This window comes from Lonchura striata, chromosome 1, assembly GCF_050655825.1.
Source record: "Lonchura striata isolate lonStrDom1 chromosome 1, ASM5065582v1, whole genome shotgun sequence".
NCBI classification, from domain to species: domain Eukaryota; kingdom Metazoa; phylum Chordata; class Aves; order Passeriformes; family Estrildidae; genus Lonchura; species Lonchura striata.
The window spans coordinates 3,339,845-3,364,069 of NC_140703.1; the positions used below are offsets into that span (position 1 = coordinate 3,339,845).

The following is a 24,225-nucleotide window of genomic DNA, read 5'->3' on the forward strand; positions in this document are numbered from 1 at the left end:
AATGCTGCTGTGCTGATATGAAAGGTTAAGGAAGGTTATCACACAGACAGGGTGTGTGCTCAGGTTTTTTGCACACAAGGCAAATTTAGCTTAAAGCATGACAAATCTTTTGCAGGGCAATGAGCTGTGGCATGTGTATTGCATAAATTAAAGCTTCAACCATGGTGTCTACAATGAAATATTGATGGTTTAGGGAAAGTGGTAGAGATGGCTTCAGAAAAGATTGGATGCTGTACTATCCATAGCCCTAAAACTATTGTAACCCACAATGTTGTTATTGTGATTCATGCAATGATATATCAACAACAGAGACCTGTAACACTGTGTTTATGTGTCTCTGTGTGTGTGTGGCCCCCACCTTAAATTTCCAGGGAATTAATCTATTTCCTCTGGTGTGTAGACATATTGGCACAACTGCAAAGACATTTTAAGTATTAAGAGCTGATGGGAGAGCTGTAGCACATGAATAGACACTTGTTGGAATGTATTTATATTCATGCACATATAAAAAACAAAAAAAAAAAATTGACATTTTACTTGTAATTGAATTGGAGAGCTATTCAAGGTTAAGATTCTCTGTTCACAGGCATGAAAAAGCTTATTTTCTCTGCAACTTCTCATCTCCTTTTTCCTCTTGACTTGCTCTTTATTTTAAGTCCATTTGAAGCTTCTTAGTGGAGGAGAATCAAAGCCTAAAAGTCAGGATTGCCTAACTGGAAGAGCCATAGCATTGTTAATTTGGCTTGAGTAGAAAAGCTGCCCAAAGAGTAGAATTGCTATCAGTAGCTGACTTGATTTCTGTGGATGGGGATGGAATCCCTGAATAAAGCATGCAGGTTGCAGGGACTCCTAATTCTTCTGTTATGATGCCACTGTGGTCGCGTGCAGAGAATATTGATGCCCCAAAATCTCCAAAGACAGAAGCTACACAAAAACAGAGAGAACTTTAAACTCTGGAGAGGAAGGAAGGCTCCAGAGGAAATCCCCTGTATGCAGTCAGTGTCTTTATGATATTTCACTCTTTTCTGTTCTCTCATGACTCTCCCTGGACTGGTTGCTCTCTCCTAAAATTCCTGCAGCATGTTTCAATCTGTTCTTTCTTAATTTCCTCAAGCAGGCTGGTGCATTTTCTTGTTTACTTAAATCTTTGTCTCTCCATCTCAGGGTAGTTTTTTCCTCTCTGTAGCTGTTAAGTTACGCACTAGGTCAAATGGTTACTCAGAACTTCCTGGAAAGCCTCTTGTTTGGTTTAGACTGAAGTACTCAGGAAGTTCCTCAGCTCTTCCAGCAGAGCTGTGCTGCCAGGGGTTGCCAATCCTCCAACTGCACTTGCTGCATTTTTTGGAAGATGTGCTAAAATAACTTTTAGTACAGTACTAAACTCAGCGTATGGCAGCATTGTCCCATACATTTCAAATGCTGAGACTATTTCCAAGATCTCCTGCACCTCAGTTAATAGAAAAACATCTCCTCACTCACTATGATGGCAGTGTGGCAGCCAGGTTTGTCAATGTTCCCCACCAAGCCTACCATCTTCAGATTAGAATGTTCCACTCCAGGCACAAATTTGATGCCTTTGCAGCTCATCTTGAACTTCTGCACACAGGCTTTCAGTCTTACTCATTTGGTGAAGCCTCACCCTGCTTCAGACACTTCCTGCACAACACAGACTCAAGGAGCTAAAGGTAAAAAGTACATTAAAGATAAAAGGATGGAAAAATAAAACCAAACACAAACTCAAATGGCTTGGCACATAGATTCTCTTTAGGCTCGCAGCCCCTGGTGTCTCATTTCAAAGCACTTGAATCTATACAATTAGATAGACAATTTCCTGTGATGCTGGGTTATGGAACAATAATTTTAACTTATTTATATCCTGATACTATATATCTTACAGCCCTCTGTGAGCAGAGACACAGTAACACAAGTAAGGGAGCACAGAGGGGCTGTTGTCTGTATTTGTGTGTAGAGATTTAATTCTCCAAAGAGCCATCACACTGTGGAAGAATTAAAGACAGACAGAAGCTCCTTCCTGATTCTGACCTCTGATTCCTCCACACCCGTGCCATGAGATGTTTGTGGGAAGGAGGTCTACAAGCTGTTGAATTCAGCTGTTTCCTTGGAAATGATAAGTCTGTACATAAGGCCAGCCACTTTCAATATGAAAATGCTACAGATGTGGCTAAATTAATTTAGAGACTACTACTAGTGCATGAGAGAACTTTCAATACTACTTTTAATCATAAAGATGCTGGCATCTTAGCTTCAGCTGCCATCAGTTGTGCAACACTTTGAAAATTGATTCTGTGAGTTCCACAGAAGGGGCCTGTACTGACTTGGTCTCCATGAGCTGGTCAAATATTGCTGTTGTAAAGGAAATAATTTTACAATCAACTCTAGTTTGCAGCATGTGTCTGCATTCCCTCTCCAGGAAAAAAAAGGTGGGAGGACAGGAAGCTGTTGGTGCTGTGACCTGTGCTCAGCAGCAGCAGGATTCAGAGGTCAGAATGACTTTGACCTTTTCTGAACCTCACTGGGGCTTAGGCATCTAAGGAGTGGGGTGAATCTCAAAATAGACTAATAATTTCCATGAAAAAAACCTCAAAATAAAATAAAACCACAAAACTCAAGACCACCATGGAATACCTGTGCCTGTGCTACATGAACCACTGCTCTTCAGCCAGGTGAGTCTTGCTACCAAATAACATTTTGTGGAACTTAATTCATATGCTTTGGGATATGAATTGCTTTCCAAATTACCAAGACTTTCTATTTCAGCTTTTTGGCAACTTTACAAGTGTATATTCTGTAGATAAGACACTGATTTGTTTGGGTCTTTTCCTTCACAAAAAGGAGGGTACTGCCAGCAGACAGAGCAAGGAAAAATAACTTTGTGTTGAGCTCAATGAATTCAGTTCAGCTGGTACTGGAAGAGTGAGGTTTTTCTTTTTCCTCTCGACATGCCAAGAATGCCTTTGCAGTAAGAGCTAGGCAAAATGAAAATGCAATTTATCATTCCTGTTGTTTTATTGTATCAGGAAGCTGGGAAACTTGGTTTTGTAAGTGGCTGTTGCTAATTCTAGATCCTCATCTTTTCTCATTGAAAGCAGGTCTTGGAAATTTAAGGTGTCGTGAAATACTGACTTATAGTGAAGCTGTGGTTTACTTCCTCTGACAAAGTATTAGTCAAGGCTGAAATGGTGAGAACTGGTAGCACTTAGTGAGCTCTGCTTTTTAATGCTCAAAGGTCATCAAAATTGGGTCATAACTGGTGCTTATATAGAGATTCCCTGGCTCACTACACATGAAATCAACACTTCCCAACTTGGGAAGTGTCTTTAACATTGAAACTGCAACCTTTAGATTGTGGTTGCCATTTAAATTAAAAAAAAAAAAAAGATACTGCAGAAAAAAAAAATTGTACATATCATCTGTCTTTATGAAAGATTGGTGCCAAGTTATAGCAATTTATAGCTATTTCGAAACCAGATCCAAGCCCCACAAATATATTCAAAAAGTTTATGAAGAATGTATCCAGTTAACACTTTACTTGAAGGAGAGAAAGGATTCAACCTTTTAGTGCAAAATTTAAATATTCTTTTTGTTGGAAAAGTTCTAAGAATCTCTAATGTTAGATGTTATAACATTTTTTCATTCATACATCTTTCTCTAGTTTAAGTTTTTAGCCTTAATGTTTCTGAAAAAGAGAGATTAATATTATTTTGGATCCCTAATAAGGGATCCTTTACTAGCCAAACATTAACATTCAAAACATGATAGCAATTCTATAATAACAAGAAAATTACAGTTAGACAAGGCAAGTAAACTCTGCAGAAAGGAGTTGATTACATCCTTGAGGAAAATAAGCAATAGTTGTGGATGCTCATATTTTGCTGTGCTGATTCTAATTGTTGCATCCAAGGTTTCTAGGAGCTCAGGAGTCAGTTTTGTCCAGGCATTCACAGGCTTTGGCATTTAGTAGGACAGGAAGAAGTCTGCCAGCTGATTTCCCATCGGCTGGTTCACACTCAGATGCTGGAAGTTTGCTTATACGGATTGGTTTCAAACCAGCAGACCAGAGAAAAAAGTGATTTGCTTTCCTTTACTAGTTCCCTTAATCCTTTCAACTCTTGCATTTTCTCTTTCCTAGACTTGATTATATTTGTAATGCAACACATTGGTGGCTGCATGAATATGCATGAAGTGTGCACCACTTGTTTAGCAACTGAGCAATTGGTTATGAAAATTGCCTGCTGGAAACATTTTCCACCTAGGTGCCTCTGCTTATGCTGTGTTTTGTTGTTTTTCACTTTCATCCCCTCCCCAGTTTAATTCTAAGTGATCCTACTAATAGGTATGCACTCAATTTGTAAATGCAATTTGTTTATTGTACCTGCAAATCAATAAGGATGGATTGTGTGTTCAATAAACCTTGTAGCCATCCACTCTGTAGTTTAACCTAACAAACACTACTAGTAGTTTGCCTGACATTAACTGAGCCTCTTCTTTACCTGTATGTATGTTTTTTGAGATGGTTAGCATATTGCCTTCCTTAGGCACAGCTTCTTTCTGCACACAGAAAGTCTGTGAGCATTCCTGCAAATAACAGAAGCTCAGTGTTTCCATGTGTAGTAAACACTCATCTTCAAGTTCCTGGAAAAATAGCAAGAGGGGAATTGAAGGAGGCCAGAACACATTACATCTGGGAACACATAACTATATCTGTGGATATTATTTTCCTGCTATTCTGCCATTCCTTGTGTTTCACACAGTCTTATGCTTTTTAAGACAGGGAAAAACTCAATCAGACAGAAGGATAATGGTAAATGTCTAACAGCTTTGGTGATAGAAGCATGATATTCTTTAATTCAGATTTTAAGTGATTTGTTTGGATTATATTTATACTTATCATTTAAATTGTTTCTTTAAAAGGATAAGGTTATGAAAGAGGTATTGCTGAATGGTTTTCTTGTAATGGATAGTCTAAAGCTTCCCAGAAAGTCAAGTACAGGAGTTCAGTATTAATAGTGACAACCATGTGTTTTATAATCTTTCCCAGGCAGCACATCCATTTAGGGTGAAAGGAATTCGTTACAAGTACCCCAAGGAATGGCCAACCAAGTCTCACTTTTCCAGCAGAGGCTTGGTAGTATTTACTTAATAGCAATTCACTTCAGGAGATTCCGTCTTGTAGATTTGAAGTTAGGGCTTTCTATGTCAATAACCTTCAGAGTAAGCACAGAATAACATTTCTCTTAATGTACTTTTCTGCTTCTGGTGGGGAAGCTCTGCCAGTAATGCAGAAGGGTAGTTAGGACCCCATGGCTCAGATGGCTCAGCTGACAAGTACCATTTGTGATGTCTGTGTCAAGTCTCTGATCACTAGACCAAGTTATTTTACACTCACTGTGAAAAACTCTGTCAGAAAAAGGTCATTTTTGAATTACCACCAATCAGGGCTGAACTATTGATTAAAAAGGGTAAGGTTTTGTATGCCATAATTTCATATTAAAAGGAAGAATGTGTCATTTCAAAGCAGGGGGAGTGGTAGCCTTCTTCTGAAAATGTATGCAAAAATTGCAAAAACACTCCAATACTGAACTTTATTTGGAGAGGCAGGCAAGCAGATATATGTGCTTAATTCTAGCATTTAAGCTCACTTCCAGATTTTTAGTCTTTGTACTTTACTCTGTCAAGCAACATGCAAGTACTAGATTTTTCAAAACCATAGACGAGCTACAAGGGATGGACTTTGCAGTCCTCTTCTGTGTGATGCAGAGTTTTGGAAGTCTGGCAGTTGCTTAATACTTCCCAAAATAATGATTTATAAAATAATGATTAATAAAATAATGATTTATAGCTCCCTGTAGTTACTCATCTTTGTCTTCACTTTTGCACTGTGCATCTTCAGATCTGGAGGAGATGTATCTGAGGGCAGTTCCTCATTCTTGGATTATTCTGGCAGAGATACCGTGTTGTCAAACAGATGATTTCATTGGTAGAAGCTCTAAATTTATTGTGTGGGCTTTTTAACAGAGACTTGCCAGCCTAATCTTGTGAAACTAAGACATTTAATTAATTCTGTCACTCAGTGGAACTCCCTTATCTTTACTGTGTTTGACATTTAACAGTTCCGTTGAATTTGCCCAAAATGATGGGGAAGGGGGGGTGGAGGAAGGAGCAGGGGGAAGGGAGGACAAATAAAATCTACTTTTCTGCTAAATTCAGACAATATTTAGCAGAACAAGTCATTGTCAAGATGCAGCAGCCGCTATTACTTGCACTGGTAAGAAAAGCAAGCAGCCAGTATAATTCACATAAAGGAAGAGTGGTCTGCAGCCCTTGCTGGGCTCACTGAAGATAGACAAGTCCAAAGCAGGCCTGAAATATTATTTTTTTTCGTGCTGCTGCCCTGGAGAGTCAGTGGGCATGACAAGAACAAGAACAGCACAGCCTGTGCTGAGCTGAGATCCTTGCAGCAAAGCCACCTCTCAGCCAGAGCTGCTGATGCTCATTCTGCTGGACTGCTGCCTTCCAAGGACTTCCTCAGCCACAATTTCATTTATTCACATGCAAGTGTCTCTGACCAACCCTGTTAAAGTTTCAAGAGGGCTTTTTTGAGGTTGGTTTATTATCAGAGACATTTTCTTGTTAGCCCTCTCTTGGTAAGCAGATAAGGAATTCTAGAGCCCTTTTCCACCTGGACAGCAGTTGTTTGAATCACCAGTTGTTACCCACCCTTTGGAAGAACCTCTTTTATTGTTTCCATGACCCAGGCTTGAAGCTTAGTTCTATTTGACATATTTACAATTATTATGAAGGAGTTTTATGGCAGAATAAAAAGTGAAAACTTTACATTACAATAGGAAGGCTTTTTCCATGTATGTGGAGTTGTATGAGCAAAGAACAAAACTATCAACTTGTGAATTGTCTTTTCCACCAAAATGCATTTTGCCTGCTTTTGAGTAAAGCCCTAACTTTTGTTTTTCTGCTCTTCAAAAAAATTTTTTTTAAGTTAAAAGTCTTGGGATTTTTGAAAACTTATATCAAAAAGTTGTTGCAAATCTAGGTGACACTACTTTTTGTGGGTTTTTGCTTGCTCAGACAAAGTAGATGATTAAGGTAGAAAAAGAAGCAACATTATTTGATCACCATGTTAAGAAATGTAAGCTAAACTTCAAGAAAAACAGCATCAGTGGGGATTCTCCTCATTTTAGACTCTGTTTGTATTCCACTCCATACCTGATCTGGCACCACAGGTGTCATGATTTCTTGAGAAAATATGGATATTAAAGTAATTTAATTACTTGTTTATAATCCAAAGAACAAGGAGTACCATCCTTAGAGGAAGTATAACCTGGCAGTAATCCAGCATGCCTTAGAATGAAGCCCTCTGGAGGGCTGGCCAGTGTCCCAAGAGTCCTCAATAATTTTTCATACCAACACTACACCTACAGGAGTCCAGCTGAAGGGATACAGCATTTCACAAAATTCAAAATAGATCAGAAATCAAGGTTCTTTGAGTATGGTCTGATCTTCCTCAATATCCAGTATTTTGGGGAAAATCCTCAGCTATATCTGTAGCTATTAAGACACAAGTCTTGCCTCTTGAATCCAAGCATTTCTATGGAGAGCCATACTTTGTGAAAGGCAGCTCTTCTTGCACTGTACCTCACTGTGCTGGAAATTTAAAATCTCTTATTCTTCAGGTCTTAAGTGTAAGCATGCGTAATCAAAATTTAAACCCCACAAACATCCATAGATCAGAGGCCAATACACACAAAAACTTGGCTTGGTTTAATGTGCACATTTCTATTTTTGGTTTCTGTGTATGTATACAGCAGTACCAGTATTTTAGCCTGTGTGGAAGTTGTATTGCTTGCACAGATGTTGTATATATCTCATTGCTTTTTAGTAAGCTGCCATTAGGCCAGAACAGAACTGTCTGAAAATAGATGGAGGCAATTGAAAAGAAAATACATAATTACTTGTGGTATCTTTCAGTCTGCTGGACTTTGAGGGATTCTGTTTCCAGTCATCCACTCTCATTGCTTACAGTAGTTCAAATTATTTACCCAAGCAAGGGAAACAGTGAAATTGTAGCTTTGTGAAGTATTTACACTGAATAAATGTCAAGTTACATTTCCTCATTTTATCACTTTCTTAGCAGTCATTGCCAAGCTGAGAGATGATCCATAAATAGCAGACAAATTTAAATGTACATCTATAAAAGAAAGGAGTGCTAAACATTCTTGTCCTGGGTAGTAAGGCACTTAAAATTGTGCTCAAGCTTAGTGGGTTTCAGTGAAACTTAGGTACAGAAAAGTAACAGGCATGGTTACTTAGCACTCTGTGGAACCCACTTTTCAGTAAAATGCCCCAACATGCCAATTACTTGAAGACTATCCAATTTATCAGTGAGAAATAAATGTATTGAGAGTTGCCATGGCTTCTATTTTGTGTTGTCACATGTCCTTATCAGCATTTTAATTTCCTCTGTCAGGTAGAAAAAGCTAAAATTTCTGGGTTGATACCTATGAGATTTGTTCCCAATGCCCTCTGTTTGTGTATTTACATCCCTCAAACTAGCTAGGAGTTTCATTCTTGCTTTGACAAGCATATTTCAAGCTTAGTCCATTAGGGCTGTCATCACTGGGAGCAGTCAGAGCATATCTGCATTCAAGTGTTTGGCCTGAGGAAGAGAATATTTGTGACGAGGTTCCTGCTTGGAATGTTGACTCTGGAGTGGAGAGGCCATTCTCAACCTTTTGTGCAGCTCCTGCAAGTTCCTTGCCTGTTGCAGTAGCTGTTTGCACTTCCCAGGCTGAGGGGTTTTCAGTGCAGGCACTGCTCAGAAAGAACATTTTGTTTATTAAAAGGACGTTGGAGGCACCTGGGAAAACAGGTTAAGAAAGCAATTGATTTCAGCAGTTAATCCATAACTTCACTGATCTCTTTAATTTAGCTTTTCTAGGTTAATTATGGTGCTTTCAGATGTGTTTTCTAGTTAAGAATATAAAATATGAACTTCTTAAAAACATGAACTGTGGAAAGAGGCAACAAACATCTATGGGGGAGTAAGGCAGCAAGACTTGGGGGCTGAGCTTAGATGCATAGGCAAAACTCATAATAAAACATTAAAACAGAGAAGCAAAACTGACTTGCCCAGAACGGTTGAACAATACTTCCTGTCAGGTCTGAAAAAACCACTGACACCAAGCAGTAGAATCTAAGGTTACTGATGGTCATCATGTCTATGAAGGAGTCTTGAATAGCTGCAGTTGGCTGTAGGACATTGTAGAAACAAGTTTTCAAACCACATGTAAAACTATTGCTGTGTGATATCAGAGGAGTTCTTGGGAGTCTCTGCTATGAACTCCAAGCCGTAGTGTTTGGGAAGCTTGTCTTAATTAAAATTTCAGACAGCAGCAGACAAAAAAACCCCAAAACCCCAAACCCCCAAACCCCAAAAGCGTGAAAGAGAAAGAAAACCACTCAAATAATTGTGTCTGCAAAGTCAGACATCTAAAAGGTCACAGTTCTTGGTTCTGCCCCAAGGTTCCTTGGGTGTTTAAACCTAATATTTTCACAATCTTCTCTATATTAAACCTTGTAAACCACTTAAGACACTTAAAATTAACGGTGTCAGTGTCATTTTATCTGTCCTTGGTGTTAGATGTTAAGATTCAGGTTGACAGTATAACTTGGATTGAAAAGTTCTGATATGAAAAAGATTAAAATTAACAGATTTACTCAAAATAATTAAAAATGAGCAGTAGGATAGTAATAATTATAACCTTGGCTCTCATAATTGAAGTTTAACATTGTCTCAAAATTCTCTTCCTTTAATTTTCCCATTATAGGGAAAATATGGCTTTTTAGGCAAGGGGATAACTGGCTCATTCTCACCTATGTCCAAATACTGTGTTGTGAATCTGAAATACCCACATGCACACATCACACACTGCATTTTTCTTAAGATACTATTTTTCTTGAGATACCATTTCGTTTTTTCTTTTCTTGAGAGTAGTTGACTTGAACAAGTTTTTCTGTTGGTGTGTTCTAGGCACACAAGGACCCTAGCCTTTGTGTCAGTACTTAACAGAAGTGGCATTCTGCATCTGGCCAGATGCTTGTAGGATCAGGGCTGAATAGGCTTCTCTTCTCTTTCTCTTCTCTTCTCTTCTCTTCTCTTCTCTTCTCTTCTCTTCTCTTCTCTTCTCTTCTCTTCTCTTCTCTTCTCTTCTCTTCTCTTCTCTTCTCTTCTCTTCTCTTCTCTTCTCATCATCTTATCATCTTATCTTATCTTATCTTCTCTTTCTCACCATAATCAGAGTAGGTGGAAGGATAGCATGCTTTGCCTTTAAAAAAAAAAAAAAAAAATACAGTTGTCAGTCCTTCTCAATCTACCTCTATTTAAATTTTAAGAATTAGTTAATGAAATACACAATTTCCCTAAGATATTTAAAACTGGCTTTAAAACTGAGTGTAAAACACATTTTGTGCTATTTAGTCAATTTGCAAATCTAAAAGCACTATATTTATTTTGGTGGCCTCTACACTTGCACTGAAATTTATAAGTGGAGCTTTACAAAGTATGATTTTCTTTCTGTGCTGATGGAAAGCTGCTCTGCTGGCCACCCTTAATCCTCAGCATGATTTTACAACTGAATCTTAGCTACCAGCCAGGGATTTCACAGGAAGCAAGAAGAGATCTGACAGCCTGTCTGCCTGAGGGATGCCCAGTGCCCCTCTTACAAAATCCAATATACTGAAGTGTCCTAAATGTGACACTGTTGTCCTTTCTTGTAGCACTTTGTGTGCTAAGCAATGCTGGAACTCTGAGCTGGCTTCCTAATGATGGACAAAACCAGTAAGGGAGAGTCTGAGCGATAGAAATCTATTTTTTGTATGTTTACTAAGGAAGTGTTCCTGGGAAAGGAGTGATCACAACATAATGCAAACACTTTCTCAGTAACCTGAGCTCCAAATTGTTCCTAGGGAGCGAGTCTGCTTCAAGAACTGACTCTAAACTCTGAATTTAGAATTAGCAATCTAATTCTCAAGCAACTTGCACACCTTCATCTCCAAGATCCACTTTTCTGTGTAAAGCTTCAAATAATATAGGTGAGCTGCAAAACAGCAGCTTTTCCTAAGTTTTCCCAGCAAGGACACCCTTCACACCAACAGCTGGCACTGACATTAGTTAAGCAGAGTGACACATGCCTTGGTGGGCACAGGGTAAGACCTTGTCATGCATCATCTACTCCACAGAAGCCACCTGTGCATGCCCTGATTCTCAACAACAAAGAAAGCTGAGGCAGTCTGGCCCTACCTGGGGAGAAGCTGGAGGACCCTTGGCTTGCTTGCAACCAAAAGCTCCATGTGATGTGATGATGACCAACTGTTGGTGGTTATCATGGTACCTCGTGCACGTGGCAGAAATCAAATGAATCTGCAGCCTGAATTTTGTGTGTGGCAATGCAAAAGGCTCAAGTGCCTGATTAAAGACTTCAAAGATGGTTCATGACCACTCTGCTTGGTTTAACAAAATTATTGAGTTTTGATAACTTCATTTTTTAAATTGTGAACCCCATTTACTGGTGTGGGTTTGGTGAGGTGTTGTTTCCAGCAGCTTTACATCTCTGCAAGGCCAATTACCTGTACATGATTAAATTCCACTTTACACAGAAGTGAGGTCAGAATCAGGTAGCATCTGTGAGTTAAATGGTGTATCTAGTGACTATTTACTATTTTTAAGTCATAGGAGTCATTTGTATACACTGACTGTGGTGCTGTATGTGGCAATTAGGAAGATATTCAGCCCTGTTAATCTGTTGATGCTGAGAGAATGCAGAAAAAATTAAAAGGTAGTTTGAAATGACACTAATTTGCTTGTTCCTCATTATTGCAGCTCATAAAGATGTTGATTTGCATACTGGATATATTCCTGATTTGTATTTTAAGGTTATTTCATTTCCTGTTATGCCTGCAATGCAAATTACTTTTGTATATGGAAGAATACTCTGCCCTCTGAAAAAAAGGCTAGAAGTTATTATTTTGGAAGGGCAGGCTGCTGGTAATATTTTACAATAACTGTTTGTTCTGTTCTCATTTTTTTTATTGTCAGGGAAAGTGATAACTCTTCTTAAACCCAATGTGTGCTCTGTGCTGCACTCACCACAGCAAACTCTTCCAACAGCAGCTGAATTCTTTTAATTGAGTCTTTCACAAGACCAGAACCAAGCAGACAGCAGGGGAAAAATACATTAAATCAGTTTCACAAAAGTGACTTCACCAGAGGAAAAAAGGTAGGATCAGACTAAGCAGAGTTATGAGTGTTTTGGGGAAAAAAAATAATCCCCCAAACTGGGAATGAAACCATGCAGGCAATCTTAGTTGTAATTATTACTCTGCTCTTAACTATAATGATGTTGGGATTTATGTAGCACTTTTCATATGTAAATTGCTCATCAGATTGCTAATTGTCCCAACATAAGAAGCTCCTTGTCTGAATATGGCTGCAAAAGAGTGCAAGGATCTTTCAACAATGTCACATACAGGCAGCTATTACAATTTTTGTTTTGTGCTCTGAAGAGATGATGCTTTTACACCACACACCAGACAGCTCTGTGTGCCTGCCCAGCAATGACAGAGCACTAGAGGTCCAAAAGATTCAAATTTCCCAAATCTTTTAGGGAAATAGAAGACTAAACTCAGGGAGGAGACTCAATTACTATTTCTAGGAAATCCTGCAGTGTTTCCTGTTTTCCATGGGATGCCAGAAAGTTTTTCTCTCTGTACATGCTAAAGACAGGAAAATAATATGAAACTCTTCAGTCAATTTTCACCTCCTTACACGTGAGCGAGAGAATCCAATCATGGGACATAACATGAAAAGAAACCAGATTTCATTGCTTGATGTATAGTGGAGTAAGAGTTAATTCTGGCTTTTAAAATACAGTGATTTTGAAGCAGTTCCCCTCCTGTGAGAAAGCAGAGAGAGGCAAGGAGACAGAATTCAGCCTCCACTTTTTCAAACTTCCAGTAAATTACTTTCCTTGTTATCCAAAGTGTGTTCATGAAAGGAACTGAGGCTCTGGAAAAATTAGCTGAAAAGACATTTTCCTGTTGGAACATGTTATTTAACCAAAACATGTACCATTTTCAGTTCAATTGGATGTAAAGAAATTGTAAAGCAAATGCCAGTACGTTTGTGCCTTGTTTGCTTAAACATTTTTCTTTTGTTTGCAATCTATTTTGCATTGTATTATACTGTAGGAAAAACATGCAAGAAAAACTTCCAAATTTAATCAAAGCAGAACTTTTTGGAAAGCCCAAAGGGGTTTTCAAAATTTAGATACGGAGATGTGAAGAAAAAACAAGATTTTATTTCAGTTTCAGAAGAAAAATAAAATTCAGAAAGCTCTAATTTCCTCTAGACTACAATTTTAGTTTCTAATTGCAACCACTATCAACCATTATGACTCAAGGAGCCTCCTTCCTGAGCACTCTATCAAGAAACATGTCTAATTCTATCTAAATAATTTATATCTTATATTTAATTAATTTAATGATGGAGGTCTAGCAAACTCTCTAGACTAAAGACTAACATGATTGTTTTTATCTCTGTTTCAGTGTTTTCTCATGCCACTGGACACAAGTTGAAAAGGCTGTTTCCATAGGTAAAAAGTATATGCTAAGGGGGAAAGAAATGTGCATAAAGGGACAATTGCTAAATACTGGAAATGCAGCCATAGACCCAAGTATAGGATGACTAGTCAATTTTTTAAAATTTCTTTTTTATTCTTCTGAATTAAGCATATGCTTTGATAATAATGTCACTGTTATCAGGATTTTGTTTCTTAGTACAATTCAAAGAGTGTTTCTGTGCAAATACATTATTTTCTTCCTTTAGATTTTTTTAACAGAGGTGTAACAGAGAGGAATTCTTATCAATAGAGTAAGAGACCAAAAGCATTGACATGCAATTTTTAATTTTTTTAATTGCATGTCAAAAATTTTGATGGCAGAAGCAACAGTTACTAAGTCCACACTGAAAGGTATTTTAAAACTTCAAAATCTTGAATAGGCTGAAGTTTTCTTTGATTTGGGTTTCTGCCTATGGCACAAAATAGTGATGGTGGCACTGCAAGCCTCTGTAACCTTGTAAAAATCAAGCACTTCCAAATAAAGTGATTACTCTTTCTTGAAGCTTTAGAAACCAGGTGCAATGATACCAAATTGCTCAATTTTTGTAGAAAACTGAAATAATAAAGATGTGCTGAACTTCTCTACTAGGAAAGGATACTTTTTCACAGAAAATGGTTAAGCTCTGTTCAATGTATTTAGCATTAAAGGAAGAAAAGGTGCTGTTACGGGGAAATAATCCTATATTTGCCTAGAGTTTATGTAAGAAAATATGCTAAAACCAAGTGGAAGCTTATTGTTTTATGAGCCTGTGGTTGAGGATTTTCTCCATCTGGGAGAAAGTGTGAGAATGGAATGAGAAAAACAATAACTTGTGGAACTGTAAAGTGTCCTGTGGCTTTCATTCTCCCAGCCCGGGGATCTCTGATTCTCTTCCTTTCTGTTTTACTATGCCATTCCTGTCAGCATCTCTGGGTTGCCCAGTTTTGGGGGAGGAATCAAGCTAAAATAAATCAAGAAGGTGATGAGAGTAGGCAGTAATTCTGCACACTTATCTGCAGTTATTTAGAAAGTACCAAGTCCCTTGCACGAGTGTGGTCTGGCAAAGTGCAGCAGCAGTCACTGGCACAGGAGAACCAGATTGTGCTGTGGGTATGAAGGGAGTGGTTCACTTTTTCCACCTGGGCTGTGGAGAGCTGCGTGGGACACTGCCAGTCTGAGTAAAAATACCTGACCTGAGTAAAAATACCTGGAAACTGTGAGATCTGATTTGGTACAAACCCCACACTTGCCTGTGCTGTCACTTCATTACTTTATTAGTCACCCAGGGCTGCATCGCTCACGGGATTCTTGTGCACTGGTAGATTGGAGGTGCTTCATGGTGCAAATTGACCCTGAAAAGAACTGAGTGCTGTGGCCTTAATTTATCCTAACACATCAGTATATGTATGAATTTAAATTTTCAACTCCTCTAACCCGGTGATGAAGGTTAAGGACTTTGTAGGCAATATAAAACTTCAGTAGACCCGTAAATACAGAGGAAAAGTGGAATTCTGCTAGTTAGACATCTGAGTGGAGCTGGATTTCTAGATGTCTTTCTGAACCAGAAACCTGGACTAATAAAATATTGCTCACCTGCATATTTACTCTCTTGACCTTTACTGTTACCATCTAGCTTTTTTCACCTACCCTGCTATTTTTCATCAAAGAAGGAGTGTTGTTGGTCTGCGACAGTTTCCTACCCTACCTAGAAGCATGAAGTGTGAGTTTTACATGTGAAAACACTCTGCCCTGATGGTAGGACAAGGGTGGCTGGTAGTGTGAGAGGGGTGAGGTAAAGCAGCCCATTGCAGGGCTGCAGAGGTGGGCAGCTGGTGAATTGATGCTGGAGATTCATCACCTGACTCCCAGCTCTGTGCAAGCTGCTGGTCATAAATAATTATTAATAGTAATCCACTGTAGCTACAGAGTTCAGATGTCAATATTAATGAAGTGAAACTACCAGTGGCTTCACTGTGAATTAAGTGTTGACCGTGGCAGTTGATGTAAATCAGTTGTGAATAGCAGTGAGGTCAGATGCATGCAAATGAAAAAGATCTTTCTCAGCTATTGCCAATGGCTTTTTTTTGTCAGCTATCTCATCTCTTTCTAACGTTTACCTTTTGTCACCCTCCAGTTGGTAGGTAGAGTGGTACAGATGGGTCTGAGTAAAAGCTCGTGTGCCAAAAATTGCTGCTCCTGCTTGCTTTTGGAAAAGGATCAGTATCATCAAGAGTGTGCTCTGCAGTGAGGCAAGAGTGCTGGGTGGCATATTGGTGAGACAGAAATTGCATATAAATTAGTTGAATTGGGTTATTTTCTGGGAAGTTTGAAAGTGTGTGAAAATGTAGATCTCTGTGGATCTATACAGTTCAAGAAGCATAGGGAATCCTTGTAATAAAAAGAGAAATTATCTAACCCATTTCTACTAGGCAGTTTGTTGAAATCCAGAGCAATCTGGGGTAAAATGAAAGATTAATGTTAGAATCAGGCATTTCCTTGCATATAATCCTGCTTACTTACAATGAATATTCATGATGGCCTTGTTCATAATTCAATCTTATTTTCTAGCCAGCCACTATCAGAGAGCATTTTGGTTTTTTCTCCCCATAGCATTTCCTTGGGGCCACATTTCCTGCGAGCTTGTTGGCTATCTTCATGAGGATCAGAGTCATGGTTTCTATCAGACTGTGCTGCTGCTGCTGCAGGAGAATGGTGGGAATTGAGAAATGGGTACAGGAGCTGCATCTGTCTCACATCTGTCTTGCATGTAAATCATGTAATACTCTGTGGCTTTCTGCTGCTTCATTCTCTGCTCCTTTGGTGATTTCTTGTTTTACTTTCTGCCCTCCTTTATGACTCATGTACAGCTTTGTCTCAGGCAGCAATAGCCCTTAGAGATTGTGTTGTGGCTACTGGGAGCAGTCTTAAATGGGAGGTGAGGCTCTTGAAGAGCTTTGTTACAACCTGTTCTGTGGGACAGCAGGCTCAACAAGGTCCATCCACCCAGAGGACTTGGAGAAAGCAGATACAACACAAAACAGAAGGGAGAAAAGATATTGAGAAACCTGTCTGATAATTTAATCAAACAAGAGGGTGATTTTCCCAGGTGAACTGTGGGTGAGTCTGTGCCTGTATGATTTGAAGAACTGCTAGGTAGGTGTCAGCTAAGGCTTCAGGGATCTGGAAAGTTGTAATTTGCTGTCCTTCAAACTATGCTCACTTTTCCAAGGGCACAGTGGCACTATCTGACCTGCTGTTTTTGCAAACAGATGCTTTTGTTTCAGACATGCATTTCCATCACCAGTTGCTGGCACTGTCTCCATTTCCTGATTGCAGGTGTGTTCAACTAATATAAAACTCATCCCTCCTAGGTATGTTGCACTGTGCAGCACCTTGGTGTTTATATATTGATGTATTGTGTATTGGTATTTTGCTTTTTCCCATGATGAAATTCTAGAAGAAAATGTGGGTGAATAACACCACTACCTACCCAAGTTACTTGCTGAAATTTGGGTGAAATGCTCATTCTCAGCAATTCTCTTTCCCATCACCTTCTATGGAGAACCTGACAAGCTGTAAGAAGGCTGACTGGACTTTTACACTTTGGGTAAGTGGATTCCACAGAAATTTTGCCTTTTTTCATCAAGGGTTTTGCTCTTGTATCTTGCATGTGTATGTGTGTCTGTGTGTGTGTTTACAGAAGGAAAGGGTGCTCTTTTGTGGCTGTCCCTGTACCAGAAGGCACTACAGCTCACTGTGGACAGTCAGGCTAAACCTGGAAACAAGACCACCCCAGTGGTTTTTTAAAAGCATTGTATTTTGAAGAACTTGCCACACCAACCAGAGAGTGCACTGGGAGGAGAAAAACCTGGGGGGTGCATATTGTTCTTAGTGTAGTTATTTTTTAGGGGTTGAATTCTGTCCTTGGCCATAAGGTATGACTGTCATCTGTTCTTGAGGCACACAGAAGTCAATTTTGCCAAGGTTTCTTTGTTAAATAGTGGCAGAAATGCCCATTCAAATCTACAAGATTTCCCTTTCCTCAAGAAAAAAATCAAACACAGCAGCCATCTCCTTAATCATCCTTGCTATTGACCTTTAGAACATGGCTTTGGATGCTACCATCAGAAGCATCACAGACCGAAGTCTCATTTTCTCACAAAGGAGATTTTTTTTGGCCCTATGATACAAAAAATTTAAAGTCTAAAATAAATGTTTAAAGTTACTGTCCTTTTAGTTGAATTGTCTCAGTTATGGCAAAAGGTTCTTCATTTTATGAGATTATAATTTCTATTTTAAGCAGCAATTGAGCTTTTGAGACTTTGGCCCTTGAAGAAATCATTGCCACAGGAAGCATAGCTCAAGGCTATGTACCTCACAAAAGCTATGGGATCCCTATGGCTGCAAATCACCAATCCACCTTAAGAGCTGCTATCTGTTAAATGGATGATTTCCCAATTTGAGCAGAGTAAAACACATCAGGACAAACCTGCATGTCAGTCTGGAATGTCCCACACAGACCCCACAGAATCACAGGATCAATTAGGTCAGAAAAGACTTTGGAGATAATCACGTTCAACCTATGACCTAACACCACCTCATCAATTAACCATGACACCGAGTGCCACATCCAGTCTTAAATACCACGAGGGAGGAGGTATTTAAGAGGAGGAGGTATTTAAGATGAGGATTCCACCTCTTCCCTGGGCAGCTCATTCCAAGGCCTCTTTCTCTAAAGAATTTTTTTCTAATATCTAGCCTGAACTTCCCCCTGTGCAGCTTCAGACTTGAAGCCAAATCCCATAGTTTATGAAGCACAGTACAGGAGCCAGTGTGCTACAGAGGAGGGATTATCTTTTTTGTTCTCCTCTTCCTAGGACAGCATAGAAATTGCATCAGTTCTTGGCATACTTTAGAGCATCCAAGAAGTTCTGTTTATCTCACATCAGCTGGAACATCAGCCCTGTAGTCTGTTCTCAAATATTCCATGTTCAAACTCTTCTCCATCTCCTACCACAGCCAGTGCAGCTGCTCTTAGGTAGGAACTTTATTACTTTTATACTGCTTGAGGATTACTTTAATACTGTTTTTGTGGCAGGAAAACCCTTCCCTTGTTGTAAGACAAAGTGGTAGTACAGAGGAGAAGGAGTGTGGGGTAAGGGTATGACCCTTCAGGTATGGTTATAAGCTGCAGTTCTCTGAGTAGATGCCTCAACTTTTCTGGGGTGCATTGAAATCAATGATGAATACAAATATAGACTTCTGCCCTTCTTCCTAAAGTTTAGAACATAATCAAATGTTCTTCATGTGATTATTGTAACTTTATAGATGTTTTTTTTCAATTAAAAGAATGATAATCAAACCAGATAATGACTGTGCTTTAAGAGTTTGCTTTATGGCTGGCATGGTCCTTTGGCATAAAGTGCCAAAGTGTCTTTTTCCAAGGACTTTTGAATTGGACTAATAACTAGTGGCTGAAAAAGCTCAGGATTCAGGCAATTGGCTTCCACCACCTTAATCTTGTTTCTGAACATTTCAATTAGTGTTTGCCTGAACCATTTTTTCATTGTGAATTGTTTCAAATGATTCTGTAGAGCACCACAGCCTTGGGAATCACTTTGATTTAGAACCACAACTTTGTAAGGGCTTGCCCAGGGAGACCAAGAGCAAACAAGGTGAGAGACCCTTTCCTTCAGAACTTCCCCAGGTTGAGTTGAGTATTAGCTGTCAAAGCATGTAATTTTAAGGACCTACAGAAGTAATCAAAGCCTAGTTTAACTTTACAGTTAGATCCCAATCTTGCAAGCAGCAGACTCTGGCATGAATGCCACATGTTGTTGTGCTAAAGAGTTCACTCAGTGAACTCTTGTGCATTTCTATGCACTGACCCCTAAATGTTCACCAGAGATCCCATCTGCTTCCTGCTGTGACAACAGAACGTTGTCCCAGGGAGCAAGAAGATGAGCTTACATTTCCTTGCCAGCACTTGAAAGTTGTCAGAGGAGACATGTGAAGAGATATTCGGGTCATATCTTGTAGTTCCATTTTCCTACAAAAGATCAAGAAATGTCTTAATGTATGGAGAAAAGTCTGAAACCCCCTCACCAATAAATTATTAACTGAGATTCCCCATTGATGGTACCTGAAGGACTTCTGTATGACCTCGATGGATGTGTAATCTAATTATAAATACTGTTCTCTCCAGCCTTCTTTAAGGACTATGTGTTTGGGAACAGTGAAGGCTAGTCCAGAATATGTCAAAACTATCCTGGTAAATTTGGAAGCAGAGGAGACCTACACACAATAGCTTTCTGTTGCCACACCACTTCATGGGTTGAGCTCGGGTTTTAGACCCATGTGGGAGTCCAGGGCTTCCCTCTGGCTGCCCTGGAAGGTCTGGGACCCTGGCAGGGGTCAGGAACCCCCCTGGACAGAGCCCCCAGAGACACTGGCTGTGATCTCTGTCCATGGAAAAGTTTTCACTCTTACAGGACGAATTACCAGCTCTGAGTGTTTGATATAAGCAATAATTAAGTGTGGCACGGGTGCAAAAGTAAAATTTTAGGATTCTAGATGAGGGGTCCAAAGGGACAAGATGGAGGAAATTGGGTGTGTCTTGTCCTTTTTCTCCTCCTTCATGCCCTCCATGTTTCACTGTGGTGTTGGCATTTTTCTGTTGGTTCAGGCTGGGGACACACTGTCCAACGTAGGTGACAGATATTGGCACGTTCTTGTAAATGCAGCCCAGGGAGTTTCTGGTATTTAATGTTTGTCACATCCCACTGAGGGCAGAGCCCCACACGCTGCCCTGCAGGACAGAGCTGGGCAGGGCAGCAGAACATGTGAGAGATAAACAGAATAAACAACCTGGAAACCAGCACAGACCAATTATGGCTTCTGCTTTGGCAGCGGGGCTGACAGACAGAGACTTTCTGCAATCTCAGAATCATCAATACCTCAGATTCTGACATACCCATGGCTCACCTGCTGTGGCTGCAGTGGAAAGATCCTGAGCTAACTATTGTAAAGTTAGCAACACTGCGTTACTGAAGTGCAGGCTCACCTTGAGAAAAGCTTGGCCAGGGGATATGTATTAAATAAATTATTAAGCAAGCTTTTGCCCATCTGGTTACAAACTCTAATAGCTGTGATGTGGAGAAATAAGGCTCATTACAAGCTGGTTTCATTTAGGATACAAGGATACAAGTGGGATTTCTGAGGTCTTACAGCTCTAAGACGATATGTTCCTGTGAAAGCAGAAACATGATCATCTGTTGTGCCCTGTTTTCTCCTTTTTAAGCTCTCAAAATCGTAAAGAAAAGGGACATTTTAAATTATATTAAGTGTAATTTATAAGTATTTCAATAAGGTTTATTAATAGAAAATATTTTAAAATATACACAATTAAAATATTCCTATGCATCAGATGTTTACTTGTGCTGATCTTACCTCCATAACCAGTTTTTTCCATTACCACAGCCATGCTGATAATCCTGGGAACAGGAGTCTTGGTCTGTCGTGAAGTGCTTTGCATGCTGATGGACTGTTCTAATTGATAGCCAAACTCTCATTTTGTTTCTTTTAATGAAAAAGACAAATTGCAAAAGCAACCCTTTAATAAACGAAACCCTCTTTCTTCTGTAGCCTTCTGTCACAGGAGATGACAAGCTTTTTTCAATATGCTAGGAACAAATGGACCTGTTCCAAATGGACCTTTAGGTGATGCAATGTTAGGTGTATAAACTGTTCAGTTATGCTGGGCTTTTTCTTGTCATGAAAACACTGCCAACCCCAAATTCCAAATAATGGGAAGTAGAAGTACTTTCACCAGGCTGAAAATCACTTAATTGACCATGAATCTCTTCCACTTCTGGATCTTGTTGACTGTGGCAGAGCCCAGATAGTGTTTTTAAGTGCAAATACCAATGACAGGACTGACAGCTTTTTCATAATCCAAGCATTTTAACTTCAGTTATTCTTTAAGCCACAGGAACAGATGATTTCATTCAAGAAAAACCTTGGAGATTTTCATGGCAGAGAAGAAAAAGAAGAGGAACTCAAGAAAAACTGTAGTAGAACTGTAATTTCTCTGAACCAGAATATTTTCCAAGATACAGTATCTTTTGAGGCATACTCAGTCTTAGCAGAACCCTTTGGAATGTGTTTCATTGTCAGATTGTAGTTTTATTGAGGCCATTGTCCAAAAAATCAGAAAAACCAGAACATTTCTTTAGTTTAATTTAGATTATTTTCCAGTATCCTTCACCCACATTGCTTCATTAGGCAGGTTATTTTGTCATAAGCACTCACCTTTCAAGTATTTCAGTAGCAAAGTGGGAAGCACTCACCTTTCAAGTATTTCAGTAGCAAAGTGGGAGCTTCCTACAGAAGGAAAGTGAAATAAATGTTTTTTTCTTACTTGCCTGCATCCTTTTTTTTCTATAGCAAAGGGAGCAATTCGGAAGTATAAGTTTAAGACATTACTTAAAACAGAAACAAGAAGTATTTGCCCCTTATTAAAATATATGCTATTTTGAAACTTTCTAGCTAGATACTCACTTGTGTAATTTGTACACCAAAATATTACGGCGTGTTAGCTTCCAAAAGGAGAAAGCATACAGCAGTCTCAGGTGTTTCTCATGATTGCCATGGGAAGGGGAGGGTGCACAATTATCCCACTGCCACTCTAAAAGATTGCAATTATATATGGACACATCCTGGAGCAGGGGAGCTCAGAGGCTGATGGAAACACATGCAGAGAAAATTATTCACTCTGAGTCGCTGGCTGATATAAGCTGGGAAGAGTGCTGGGTTTTTTCTCCTCAGGGTCACTACAGCCTGTTGAAGGCACAGTGTATGTACAAATACATAAAATGTCCAGTTTTCCTGCACCTATTGCTCTCCTCTGTCTTCCATCTAAAGCTGCCAAGGCAGTTGTCAGTGCCACTCCGGGCTGTGAACCACTTTGGGGACAATGAAGGAAGCTTTGAACGTGGCTCATTTCCCCATGGCTCTGTGCTGAAGTTTTAGTGCATTCCTGGCCTCTGCCTTGCTGGAGGGACCCAGGGTGTTCTCCTCATAGCTGGAGTTTCTCAAGGACCGTGGCTTCATGCCAGGTCACTGTGCTGGGGTTTTGATAAGAAAGCCAGATCAGCATTTGTCCAGATGGGATTGAGTCTCTTGCCAACTGGAGATCATAGAACGTGTTATTCATGGATGCTGCCAAGACCAAATTTACTTTTTTCTGAAGAATCCAGGGCTACTTCTAAGCTAGAGATTGATCTGGTATTGCTGTGTTTGTGCTGTGGGTCTCCAAAAACCCTGCTTTTTTCATATTGTAGAGATACTGCTCTCTGATATGAAGTCCAAGTCAAGCAGTAATGCAGCTAAGCTTAGTCACTGGGATACAAAGATGACAAATCTAACACACTCTGCAAGTCTAAAAGCTGTGTCTTTATTTTGATTTTATTTTGAAAACAGAATACTGATAAGTGCAAGAAATCTGTAGATAAGAGCGGGTTCTGAAGCTGTCTTTACTGAGCAGACATAGAATAACCAATTCAACCATGTCAATAGAGGCTTTATATTCCCATGTGGGAGAGTCTTGCTGATTTTTCCAGTCATTTGCTAATTTTGTTGATAACAATTATGCTTGCTAGCTAGAAAGGTTTTTAACTAAAACATTTCCAACTGTCAGATGCCCAACAACTGATACTTTCCAACATCTTTTCCTCTTGGAGGAATGATCCATGCAGAGGCTTTGAAAGAGTGGAGTGACTCAGTCCAGACAATACAGTACAGTGTCAGAAAGGAAGGAGGCAAAGTAAGTTTTCATATATGCTGCTGTAAAGAGAAAAGGAATATTTTTCTCATGCAGTCTAGCCTAGGTATTGCAGGAAAAAATGGTCTTCAATTGCATTGAGAGAAAAAAATCTTCAATAGCATAATTGAGAAAAAAACTTCTAATAACAGGTGAATCCCCAGAATAGATCAGCTGCAAAGGTTATAGAGTCTCTTTCAGAAGTTTTTAAGAACAGGTCAGATAAAAGTCAGGAAAAAAAAGTAAAATTATTGTGAATTTTGGACTGATCAGTTGTCTTCAAATCACTTTCAATGGTTTTTCAATGGCTTGTTGCCTAGCATGACAAGAAGGGTATAAAAAGGAACTTTTTTGTTACATTAAAATACCATAACAGCAATTTAAAAAAATACTGTGAGAGATACTATCTTAATCTACTCGATGCTATTTACTAAATAGTTAAACAAAACACAAATATGTTTGTGGGAGCAGGGAGAGGAGAGGAGCAGAGTGACATATTGGAGGGGGAGAGAACAGAGCCTGTAATGTGCTAAGCCCATGGTTCTAATTTAGAGAATATTTGCATCTTGTCTGGCTTTCCCCTTAAATTATAGGAGGGAAAAGCACCACCAGCACCACAAACCCAAACAATCTTCCAAGCTTGAAGTTCTATTCCACAGCAGAAACAGAACAAAAGGGAATAGCAGAGCTTTGCCCTATTACAAAATGTCCAG

At 39.3% G+C, this 24,225-nt stretch overlaps 1 long non-coding RNA gene across 33 annotated transcripts in view; it reads left to right on the plus strand.

Moving 5' to 3' along the window:
- LOC146768567 (uncharacterized) overlaps positions 1–24,225 on the plus strand; it is a 185,669-nt gene that overhangs the window by 72,594 nt on the left and 88,850 nt on the right. For 23 of the 33 annotated variants that reach the window (XR_014957850.1, XR_014957836.1, XR_014957840.1 and 20 more), the window contains one exon: positions 1–24,225. This exon is cut by the window's left edge; it is cut by the window's right edge. This is a non-coding gene — a long non-coding RNA (uncharacterized LOC146768567). The other 10 variants (XR_014957871.1, XR_014957874.1, XR_014957870.1 and 7 more) reach the window with 10 other exon arrangements.